This window comes from Rattus norvegicus, chromosome 19 (genome assembly GCF_021556685.1).
Source record: "Rattus norvegicus strain SHRSP/BbbUtx chromosome 19, alternate assembly SHRSP_T2T, whole genome shotgun sequence".
Lineage (NCBI taxonomy): Eukaryota > Metazoa > Chordata > Mammalia > Rodentia > Muridae > Rattus > Rattus norvegicus.
Genome location: NC_141552.1, coordinates 31,047,043 through 31,059,199, shown reverse-complemented (window position 1 = coordinate 31,059,199; position 12,157 = coordinate 31,047,043). Strand labels below are relative to the sequence as shown.

At 44.6% G+C, this 12,157-nt stretch overlaps 1 pseudogene across 1 annotated transcript; it reads right to left on the bottom strand.

The window, feature by feature from the left end:
* Positions 1-834: 834 nt before the first annotated feature.
* On the bottom strand, positions 835-2,084 carry Ldha-ps22 (lactate dehydrogenase A, pseudogene 22; annotated as a pseudogene). Its single transcript, XR_015643553.1, has 2 exons — positions 1,942-2,084; positions 835-1,756 (listed from the first exon to the last, which is right to left on the bottom strand). The product of XR_015643553.1 is annotated as a lactate dehydrogenase A, pseudogene 22, transcript variant X2 (transcript).
* Positions 2,085-12,157: the final 10,073 nt, after the last annotated feature.

The window sequence follows — 12,157 nt, the reverse complement described above, 5'->3', positions numbered from 1 at the left end:
AATTACTGACTCATAGACAGGACAAGTTTGCTCACTGGGGGGATATTTGGAGAAGCCTGGAGACATTGGAGGATTGCTACAAGCATCTAGTGGGTAGAGTCCAGGGACACTGCTAAACATCCTTGATAGGAATTGCAGTCTATCATACCTCAGACACTGAAAAAAAAACCTGTTATCCACCATTAGCTATGAAAGATGTATTCTTTCATGGCAACATGCTAAAATGTGGTTCAGAGAGATGGAGACTTCTGTGTTGTGTTCGGTCCCATTGACATAATCACAGAAGGTCAGGATAGAAGGAACACACTAGAGATCAAATCTGAACATTTTGTTCTATCTAATTTTGTTTTGCTTTAGTTTGATTTTTTTTCACTGTTCAAGGTTTATTTGGTGTTTTTCTTGGCATGACACTTGAGTGGTTGGTTCCGTCATCCATATGCAGATCTTACATTTCACATAATATTGCAATGTACACTACAGACACATATAATACAGAAAATATCCTGTAGAACATTTATGCACAAGATATGCATGATGGACTTACACACTGGAGCCAGGTTATGACTAACTGGGAACTCATGGCCTAGGCATGTTTGGTGAGGGTGCGTAGCACAGCAATGCAGCAGGCTCACAGGGTAGTCAAAGCCTGCATGCAGTTGGCAGTGTGTCTTGGAGACAGTGGGACTGTCACACTAACCAGGTTACCACTACACAAGTACCACTTAGCAGGGTAGAGCTGTGGAACTGAGATTTTCCCCAGACCACCTCAACACAACTGGACTAACTACAGCTCAGATGAGAAGTGTGTGGTCTCCATAGAAACCCTGCTGCAGCCTGGACAGTGAAGGGCTAGGACACTGGGGAGACTTTAGAACTGCAGCTCCTTCTGGATTCCCCAGAGGGTATCTGCATTCTTCTTCAGGCGGGCCTCCTCCTCGGGAGTCAGTGTCACCTTTGCAACATCTGAGATTCCATTTTGTCCCAGGATACACAGGACACTGAGGAAGACGTCATCATTGATTCCATAGAGACCTTTAATCATGGTGGAAATGGGATGCACCTGCTTAAGGTTCTTCATTATGCTCTCGGCTAAGTCTGCCACGGAGAGGCCAATGGCCCAGGATGTGTAACCTTTCAGCTTGATCACTTCGTATGCACTGTCAACCAAGTGCTTGTGAACATCCTTCCACTGCTCCTTGTCTGCATCCGTGCCCAGCTGTGGGTTCAGAGACTTCAGGGAGATGCGGGCAACGTTCACACCACTCCACACGGGCACACTGGAGTCGCCGTGCTCTCCTAAGGACCCACCCGTGACAGCTCAGTGGGTGAACTCCCAGCCTTTCTGGTAACAGAACCGAGCTGAATCCAGATTGCAACCACTTCCAATAACTGTTTTTTGGGGAAGCTGCTGTTCTTCCAAGCCACATAGATCAAGATATCCACTGGATTTGAGACGATGAGCAGCTTGCACTGTGGACTGTATTTGACAATGTTCGGAATGATGAACTTGAAGATGTTCACGTTTCGCTGGACCAAATTGAGCCAGCTCTCTCCCTCTTGCTGACGGGCCCCCACAGTGATAATGACCAGCTTGGAATTCGCAGTCACACTATAGTCTTTGCTGGAGACAATTTTTGGTGTCTTAAGGAAAAGGCTGCCAGGCTGGAGATCCATCATCTCTCCCTTTAGCTTGTCTTCCATGACATCAACAAGGGCAAGCTCATCAGCCAAGTCCTTCATTAAGATATTGATGGCATAGAGCGCTTACCTAGCAAACGCAAGGCCCTGGGTTCGATCCCCAGCTCCAGAAAAGAAAAAGAAAAAAAAGAATGATTTGGGGTTGGGGATTTAGCTCAGTGGTAGAGCGCTTGCCTAGCAAGCGCAAGGCACTTCAGTCCCCAGCTCTGAAAAAAAAGGAAAAAAAAAAAGATATTGATGGCACAAGCCATGCCAACAGCACCAACCCCAACAACTGTAATCTTGTTCTGGAGGACCTGTTCTTCCTTAAGAAGATTCACAATCAGCTGGTCCTTGAGGGCTGTCATCTTGGACTTTGAATCTTTTGGGACCGCTTAGTGCACGATGGGGAGACAACGGGCAAGCAGCAGCAGTAGCGTGGCCCGAGATCGGCAATAGTGGCTCCAGCACGCCTAGTTTGATTTTTTTGAGACAGAGTGTGTCACTGACCTGAAACTCTATGTAGACCAAGCTGGCCTTGAACTCAGAGATTCGTCTGCCTGTACCTACCAAGTGTTAGAATTAACAGCATGCACCAGGGTGCCTGGCTTTGAACACTTAAGTCTGAAAAGGGACCAGGTCCTGGCAGGGAGGTGAATGGTTTAGGTCACATGGCTGGTGAATGTCAGGCCAGTATAAGAAGTCAAGCTCCCGATTCTCATGCCATTCACTCTTTCCCCGCCCCCTTCTCCAATGCCAGCCACCCTGTAGTCTCCCTGCTGGTTCAGGACAGCCCAAGGTTCTGCAGCCTGCTGCCCTTGGGTTCAGACTCTGTTGCCTAAATTCTATCATTCACATAGGACAGCAGTGAGACTCTTCCATATTCAAAACCACCTCTATGACCTTTTGGCAATCAAACCTTTTATTGGTGCCATGGGGAAACTGATATCATTTTCCATAACTTCAAGGAAGCTAAAGCTGGCTGTTGCTAACATTGCTTCTCAAGGGGAGACATAAATACCACCAACCCCTCCTTCGAAGGTCCCAACATCAAGCCAAGGCATGACTCCACCCAATTTCACTCTGAGGGACCTACGGATTTATTAGTCTTCCTGATAAGATATGGATAAGCGGGTACTCACAGGAGTGTGAGTAAAACCCTTTACCCAGCAGGGATGAGAGATTTCCCATAGCTGCTTAGATGGAGTCTCCTTGCCTAGTCTTTTTCCACCTATATTTTTCAACATTTATCTCCGAAGGCTGAAGACCACTTGCAGTTAAGACAGAAATGCATGCAGCTGGTTGGGAGAGGTGGATGGATACTCAGGGTAGGGTCCCATGTCCTTCCTTATCCCTTATATGAGAAGGAGGACACCAGACAGTCCCCAAACAGACCAGCCATGATGATCCTTCACAAGCAGACCTTTGGGGTCAGAGGATAGTCCTGTATGGCATTCACTGGCACAAAGCAAACCAAAATGCTGTCCAATGTTACTTTGACCATGCTGCCCCTTTAAGCTCTGACTCTCTCCTTGGGTTTTGTTTTAAAATGGAGGTGCAAATGTATAAAAGGCGTGTGAGATACACTGTTCTCTGATAGAAGCTTTCTGGGTTTGACCAATATACTATTTCCAATAGAGGGATACTCGGAGAAGAAACTTAAAGGAATTTCTTTTCTAGTCCAGTGTTTCCACTTTATTTATTGCTCAACCGACGCACCGCGTCAAGTCACCAGGCATTCTCCCAGTGGCACATGTATGTGTATTCATATGAGCAAGAGTGAGCAGAACAACTTCTGGTTGCATAGACACACACCTTGCTTTGGTCTCCCGAGCTAAAGGGACGTGGGCACCATGACCCTTCCTAAACCACATGCAATTAAGTGGGGGAAATTAACCAAAGAGTCATCCACGATGGCACAACTTTTCATGGGATACAACTCAGGTAAGAGAAGGGCAAAGCAGGAGAATTCTACAGCTCAGGAGACCCTTCTCTTATTAAAAAAAAATGCTTTCCCCTTTAAGGGTAGATAGGATCATTATGCTATTCCACCTGTGACTATTATACTTTTCGGCCAGAGGGAGATTATCCTTTAAGCCTGAGGTACCCAATGGAGCATTTTAAAACCAGGCTACATTTCTCTGGTTGCTGGAAAGAAAGTCAGACAGATGCATAACTACCAACTAGCCCCGGATAGGAGTAAATATCAACGTTGTAAACTACCCTGGGAGCTACAGAGCAACACAGGCAGCCCTAGAAGCTGTAGCTCCTGGCCAGTAGCTACCAGGATAATGTGACGTCAGACCTTCAAATGCAAAGAAATGAATTTAGCCAATAGCCGGTAGTTTGGAAGAGGATTCTGAGTGAAGATTTGTGAGCCCCAGAAAACATGATGTAGCTTTGTGTTAAGCGGAAATGAACATAAGAGTATTCTATATAACAAGAGAGAAATTAATGAAGAGGAATAGAGGCGAATATGGCAAGTTCCTGGGTATCAGACAGCTCCCATTCTAGCCCTGAAGAAGTATAAGACTCACCTGTGGGAACTTTAGTTTCCATCAGAGCATATAAGCTTACATCTGCTAAAGTTATAAGAAAAATAGAAAAAAATATAGCTAAAGAGAGTTTTTTTAAAAAAAAATAATCAAGTAAATTTGTTTAGGATTTCAAGCACCACCACCGGGCGTGCCAGGTTCTTACTTGGTCTTGTGCAGAAGTCCTAGGATGTGCAGGGTTTGAGTTCAGTCCACTCAACAGAGTAGGAAAGAGAAGGTACTATTAGCAGAGCCCACTTCAGACAGGTGCAGACACCAGCAGAGTTAGGACTTCACACACACACACACACACCCTTTGATACTGTATCCAGTGTTAGGGCTGGGTAGGGTGGGAACACACAGAATCCCACTTACCGTATATCTATAGATGTATAATTTTACAATCAAGCCCAAAGCTTGTAAATAAAATCTTCTAGCCTCCTACACTGGTGAAAGGACTTTTCTTTCTTCCTTCCTTCCTTCCTTCCTTCCTTTCTTTCTTTCTTTCTTTCTTTCTTTCCTTCTTTCTTTTGTTAGTTTTAGTGTAGAATACAGTTTATTCAGGGCATGGGGAGGGGAGTTAAGAGGGTAGTAGGACACAGAGAGAGAGAGAGAGAGAGAGAGAGAGAGAGAGAGAGAGAGAATAGAGGCCAGTCGTGAGCACATGGAAAGAAGTGGGGAGGGGAATGGGGAGAGAAGGGACAAAGGAGAAGAGGGGAAAAGCGAGTGCAGGAGGGAGCAAGAGTGTGAATGGACTTCATATGGGCTTTGAAGGGATGCCACTGTTCCATAAAGGCTATTAAGGCCTCAGTCAAGACCCTACAGGTGTTAGCTTTTCCCTGTGTCCTATAGGAGTGTTCCCCAAGAACATTCCCAAGACAGCCAGTCTAGGACAGCCACCCTGTCACCTCTGATTCACCTGTGAAGTGTCCTGCAGGCGGCTCTTCTAATCTGCACCTTTAGCTCCTGATCCTCCCTCCTCAGCCTGCCACCTGCTGTTGCATACCTGCCAGCTTCCAAGCTAAATGTCCGGCCATGTTTTAGGAGAAAACTGTCACCATTACCTCCTCTTACCTGTCATCCTTAGGACCAAACTCAGGCCTGGAACATGCTAGGCAAACCTTCCAATCTCTGAGAAACATCCCCAGGCCCATCATCATCTACTTATTAAAACCCAGCAGTTGTATGTCTCTCTGGCAATTGTCCACATGAACAAACATTCCTATTGAGAGCACGAGCTCTGTTTGCAGGACTGCATTCAGCACATATACATGTATGCATGCATGAATGCATGCACATGTACATACATATATATATGCATTTAATTATGTGCAATGAGGACATCCGTGTCATTTGCCGGCCAGGCTCATTGGGGACTTTCTTATCATGCATATTACTGTAGCCTATTATTTCTCAGCAGATTGGACACGTTTCAAGCTAATAAAAATGTTCTGGCAAATTGCTACTCTGAAAGTGATTGAAGGCAATGTCCCTCTCACAGCATATGTCTGACCTTTCCAGGGAGGAAATGTAGAAGAAGCTTATGGAAACCTCTCACTGTGCTAGTTCTCCTGACAGTTCTGAATTGCTTGGCCTGTGTTGAGTTGCTTTAAGCACCACTGAGACCAGCCTTGCTTCCCAAAGTCTTTCTCTCTCCACTTGGACTCATTACGTTAAATAATAATGAAAATAACCATAACTCAGTAAAAACCGTAACTCAGTAAAAAGCTGAGTTTTGGCTGTCATACCTAGCACACTGCCCTCAAGTGATTGCAATGTACTCACAGTGCACAACAGTCTTGCAATTCAATATTTCTAATTTGTAGGAAGTAGAAATCATTTTAGGAAACTAAGTAACTTACGCCAAATCAAAATGTTTCAGGAATGGAACCTGGATAAAAATGTAGGCTTGTCGTGCAAACTACCCCAAGACTATCTGTCATCAGCCATGGCTACAGGGGATAGTGGTAGCTTCCAAGAAGACCCTCTCCTGAGCTCCAGAAAGCTATCTGTCCCTGCAGAGCAGGCAGCAAGTTTGGAAGAATGCATAAGCGCACAAGGACGCTTTATTGGATGACTCATGAGAGCTTTTACAGATTCCAGCTCGCCCGGCAGTGGGATGAGAAGGGACCACCCTAAGGAAGCCTGTGCTTGCCACATTGCTTTCTGGTGCTAAGCTCCAGCCACCCACTATCCACGCCGGGCTAGTGATGTTCTCTTTTTGTCCACCTTCTCTTCCTTGAGTCACACCTCTACTTCCTAATTAATGCACTGTGCCCCTCTCCCCAATGAACTTGAATCACTGGCCACTCCTGGAATGATTAAACAAATCTTCCTGGGAGCACTGGAGACCTGGGCTTTGGGGTGTGTGTGTGTGAGTGTGTGTGTGTGTGTGTGTGTGTGTGTGTGTGTGTGACAGTACTGAGCTAACTCAGGCTTTTCCTTTGGTGACATCAATGACTTTGGATAATCCTACCTGTTACATTGGTCCTAAATCTTGGTCAAAGCTCAACTAAACTTTTGCCAGTAAAATCCTCCTTGAGAAAAACCAAGAGTTTCAATGCCCTTTGGTCATAAATTTAAGACATCCAGAGATTTAAAGGAAACTCACACCAGTGCATTAGGTCTGATTGCTACTCCCACCCAACACACACCTAGACAATACACTAGTTGGTGCATGATCGTAGATCATAGAGGCAGTCTGTCCCCAACCGCCCTACTCTCTGACTTAAAAGCTTTGTTTCGTAAGACAAAATCCCTAATCTCTCAGTGACCTTTTAACCTCAGTAAAAAAAAATGCAGTGAGAACTTTTGTGTTGCGAGGTGATGGCAAGTAAAGTTTTATTTGTAGTGTTTGCACACTGGAGGTGTATTGTAAGTGTGTGGCAACGATTGTTTTTATCGCACCAAGTGTCATTGTTCTTACTGCTGTTGTCAATGTTAACTGTTGAGGAAGAGGTGGTGGGATAAGAGCTCAAAAACTATAAGGCATCACTTGTCTTGTGCCTTGATTTCTTCCTGCTTGACCCATTCTGCCATTTACAGGACCACCGTGGACTGAGTGACACTTTGTGGGAGAATCCAGATCTTCTGAAAAAGAGAGTGGAGGAATGTGCTGTCCTAGAACAACGCTTTCTCTTCAGAGGAAGATGCAAGACTGTGGCCCAACCAAGGCCCATCCTGCTGGGCTCTGTCTCCCCACCCAACTCCACAGAGGCTTTTCCAGCTTAGCACCCTGTCCACTCCACCTCCTACGCAGTACCTTCTAGCACCTCCCACTGAAGTCCTGTCTTTCCTGGCAATTCTACCCATGGAGGAGATTAGAGGTTTTATTTCTGTTCAAGGTCATTCATGCATTGAGCTTGACTTCTTTTCTATGGGATTCCTTGAGCCTTTAATATCTTGTTCTTTCCTGGATCATCACCCCTACTCAGAAATCCTTAGCTGTGTATCAAAAGATCTGTGCAGGGGTGTTTCCATTACTCACCAAAGATATAGAACCCTCTGTACCCCAGTTCTCATGTATGTAACCAATAACTCATTCTAAGGCATCAAGAAACGAAGCCTGTGAGAGAAGAGTCACCTCATGCTTTTACTTCTTGGCATTAAACTCTGAGATACATGTTAGAGCAGGGTTCAGCAACCTTTTGAAAAGAGGCAGATAATAAATACTTGAAGTCAGTCACAACTGTTCCCCTCTAGACAGCACATAAACAAATTAGCTTGGATGTATTCCAGTGTAATTTATGTACAAGCAAGGTGGGTGGTCCCTGTCCACTGTTCTAGAGTATCTCACAGGGTCCCCCATGATTGGTCCCAGTGGTCAAGATTCACTCATTAACATACATACTCTTGCTTTCCTTCTTCCTCGGCCTACCTGTAGCACTCTGTGACCATATTGTGTCCTGGTCTTAGCTCTGCTGTGAGAGAATTGAGACCAATAGGTTATAAAGATCAAGTGTAAATTATCATGAGGTCATGTGATGGAAAAATTAACTAGTCCAATGGTATCACGGGGAATGTTCCAAGCAGCGGAAATAGCACTTGTGTAAATCTGAGCAGAAATCACGGGTGCTTTGAGAAACTCAGAATTATATCTAAGGGGCTAGAGCATGGATGAAGGTAGCCATCGCAGAACAGAGCCACTCACCCACAGAGATGGGGTCAGATGCCACAAGGCCATATAGGCATGCTAAAATCTTAGCTCTAGATCTTGAAGCAGCAGGGAGTTGCTGACGCAGCCATATGGAATGACATGTGTATGTGGAAAGGCCCAAGGTGAGGGGTCACTTGGAGCTCTGTCTTCTGCCCCTAGCCTGTACTAGCGACCTGCTTCCCTTGCTCTATTCACGCCCACTTGACCAGAACCCCCAGCAAGAAATCAATAGCGTCACCCAAAACAGATCCGTCAGCAGTTAAGTGCCTTCTGCCAACAGGACACCAATAAAAATACACAGTGAAACAATAACAGAACAAACTAAGCCACAGCACTCGGGATTACTCCAGCTCACTGGATTACTCCTTAGATTTGAAGAAGGATTTAGGAATAATATCATTGGCTTCTACCAGTTCCTTGACAGTTATTACTACACGTCCCTTCTACCTTCCTCCTTTGTAGCACTGTTTTGAAGAACTCATGCTGTGAAATCTTCAAACGGGATGCTGAAAAAGTTGCTTCCTCTCTGTCACTCCTTACCCAGACAAGGAAGAGAGAACTGTCAGCCAGAGCGGTTACTGTGTCCACATGCTTTCCAGGACTTTCTTCGTTAATGGGTGGGTACACGGGAGCACAATATGCCTGCGGGGTGAGGAAACTGAACGTTTTCCTACCTCATAAGAATCAATGTGATTTGGGGGGAGGGGCTGAAGGGTAGAAAAAATGCACAGTGACAAAGGCAATCTTTTTGGGAGAGTCCTGCATGGTCACTAGGCTATTGGTAACAATTCATCCCAAGAGGTTTAACAGGGGAAGTTGGACACATCCCCATAAGAAGATCCAATCTGTGCCAGCAATGAATCCTGGAAGAAATAAGCCTTTCCTATGGCCGAAACCACCCAGTTAAAAGCTACTGGCTTCCTATGCATGCGCCAGCATCTTTCTGCCCTCTTGGCCTTCCCTGACAGGATGCCAGCATGAGCGTAAAAAGCATGTTGCTTGAGGTTTTTCAGGTTGTTTTGAGGAAGCAATATTGTCAATACAGGAGTGCCACAGCAATGCCATCTGTGAATTCCTACAGTCATACAAAGGTGAGACTTCCCTTTCTGAGGTTACATAGACCTTTATGGCTTGTTCTCCTACCACCCACCCCCATCCCCTACCCCCATCCTCCCATCTCCCACCCCCCACTCTCTGCTATTCTGTTTTGTTATTTTCTCATCTGCTTGGGTTGTGGTTTGGGTGTTGTGTTTGTAGTGTTTTTTTGTTTTGTTTTGTTTTTGTTTTATTTTAAAGGGTTTTGTTTTGCTTTATTTGAGATAGGCTGTCACCATGTAATTTGAGCTAACCTCACACGCACTGGTCCTCCTCCCTCAACTTTTATCCCACAGAGATCACAGGTGGGCAGCGCCAAGTCAGTCAGCTTTCAAGGTTCCCTTAGGACAATGGTGAAGTGCATTTCCAGGCCAAGTAGTCAGAGCAGCACAAATCCCACAAGGGCAGAAGGCACCTCTTTGCCTAAAGTTTCTCTTAGACTTTTTATTACAACCACCAGAAAATCCATCTCATACCTGCTTAAGCAAAAGGGAAATAATTGGACACACTCAGCTGAGACACCCAAGGCCAGGCAGCTAACCTGTGTGCCTTCTTCCTTTTTTAAAATGGAAAATGTGCTATTTCCAATTTTAAGCCACTAGGTTTTGAAAATGACGATTGTTTTATAAGAAAAAGAATTTACTAAAATGCATCACTTCCAATCAACACTGTTGAAATGTTTTCCAGGGTCCCCAGTAGCAACTAAACTTCACTCCGATGTTACTCTTGTCCCTTGTCCATTTGGTCTGTTGCTGCTAACAGTGAGTTCAGTCTAGAGCTCATGAATAGTCATGCTTTCGTGCTGTTTAAGCTTTCTGACTGAACTTCTGAGCATTGGGGAAGAGGGAAATATTTTACAAGGAACTGTTTCTCTCCCCTCCTCTGCGTCACCCTTTAGCTCTTCATTGGAACAGATAGTGACCCCAAGTCCCCTCTGCTTTAATATTAGGGACCTAGTGTTCTCATTAAAATCCCCATCTTGTCTCCCTGGCTTTGACTACATCAGCACCATCACCAGGCCAACTACAGTGACCAAAAGAACTCTATCTGTGGCATGGCTTGAATGACAAGTGGCATCTGTGAGGGGACATAGTACTCTAAGAAAACACATGGGCTGAGGGTCTGGGAAAGATGAGGGTGTGCTCATTTTTGAAAGGATGAAGGGAAGAAAAGGTATCTTCTACATCATGAACGGAATAGACAGTTTTGCCAGTGGAGTGATTTCGTTAAATGTGCCCCCCCCAACTCACAAATTCCTGTCTTCTCTTTTAAAGATAAAACTTATGAATTCAATCTCTCCATGAGAAAGGAATCATTTATAGTATACTGTAAATGGCTGGTACAAAAATGTTCTGCCTTTCTCCATTTGAATTTCAAAATACCCCAAGTTGGTGGTCCAAAAACTATGTAAGTTTATTTTTGAGGTTCTAGGGGCTCCAAAGTCAAGGAGGGTTGCAAATTCAGTTTGGTGGAGTCTTGCTTCTCTACCAAGGGCCTCACTGTAACTTTGTATACCAAAAGAAGAAAGGAATCTCTCTGGGGTCTTTTTTAAGAGACCCCATCACCAAAAAAAAATCAACAACTTTGTTTCATAGTTCAAGAGCTAGAATTTGCACACACAGTTTTGGACTCAAACACAAAGATCAAAGACCAAAGTGGTTCCATTGCAGTATTTGTTCAATAGAGTGGAAAAGAGGCAGTGCAAAGAGAAATACAAAGAAGAAAAAGGAAAATATTCCTCTACCCATATTTTTCCTAAGACTAGCTAGCCTTGCTCCTGTGCACAGGAAAAGCCACCACATTTTAAGATAAGAGCAAAAGGGGCTTCTACAGGAAGCCCTGTGTGTCACGAGGAGTCGAAGGGAGAAATTGAAAATGTATTCATTTCCTCAGATGGATTACAGTTTAATTGAAACCCAAGTATATTGTTCATGACCTGTGCTGTATACACAAAATCTGTGTACTGTGGCATTATAATGATATCTTCAAGCAAGTCACCAGCTATCCTAAATAAACTCAGGGTAGGGGTCCCCAAGTTTCATTTATGGAGTTTTAACCTTTCAGGATTTTAGTCAGTATTGTGTTTGGGGCTTGAAAAACGTCAAGTGTGAAGGTTCTCTACTCCAGGTTGTCTTGCAGTCTTTAGTGTGTTCAGACCCACCACGGAACACAGAATGAAGCCCTTCCCAAATATGTTTAATGACAGAGCAGTGTGCATAAAGGAACAGGTACTCAGAAAAGCTGCTTCGCGCCAGACACCGCTCTTTTTTCCCCAGGCTTGCTTACATTCAACAAGTCATTATTGAGCACCAAATGTGTGCCTGGCCATCTTTTAAAGATACACAAGTTATCGCCAAGATTAGTCAAGTCTTAAACCTCTATTACTCATAAAAACTTATTGAGAGAGCAGCCAAAATTATATCGAAGGTTCTAGTCCAATCCAACAAATGCTCACATTTCAGAACAACATGAGCCAACATCAATTTGCGTATGTCCTTAGGTGGTGCCACCGAGGAAACTTGCAAAATCAAACAGCACGTGGGAAGAAGGCCACAGTTGGATGCTGGGGAGGCTTTAAGGAAAGCCTTTGTAGGGAAACACACACACACACACACACACACACACACACACCTCTACTCCCGATTGACTCAAGTAACAATACCACCTAAATCTAACTTGGTGAATCAATTAATTT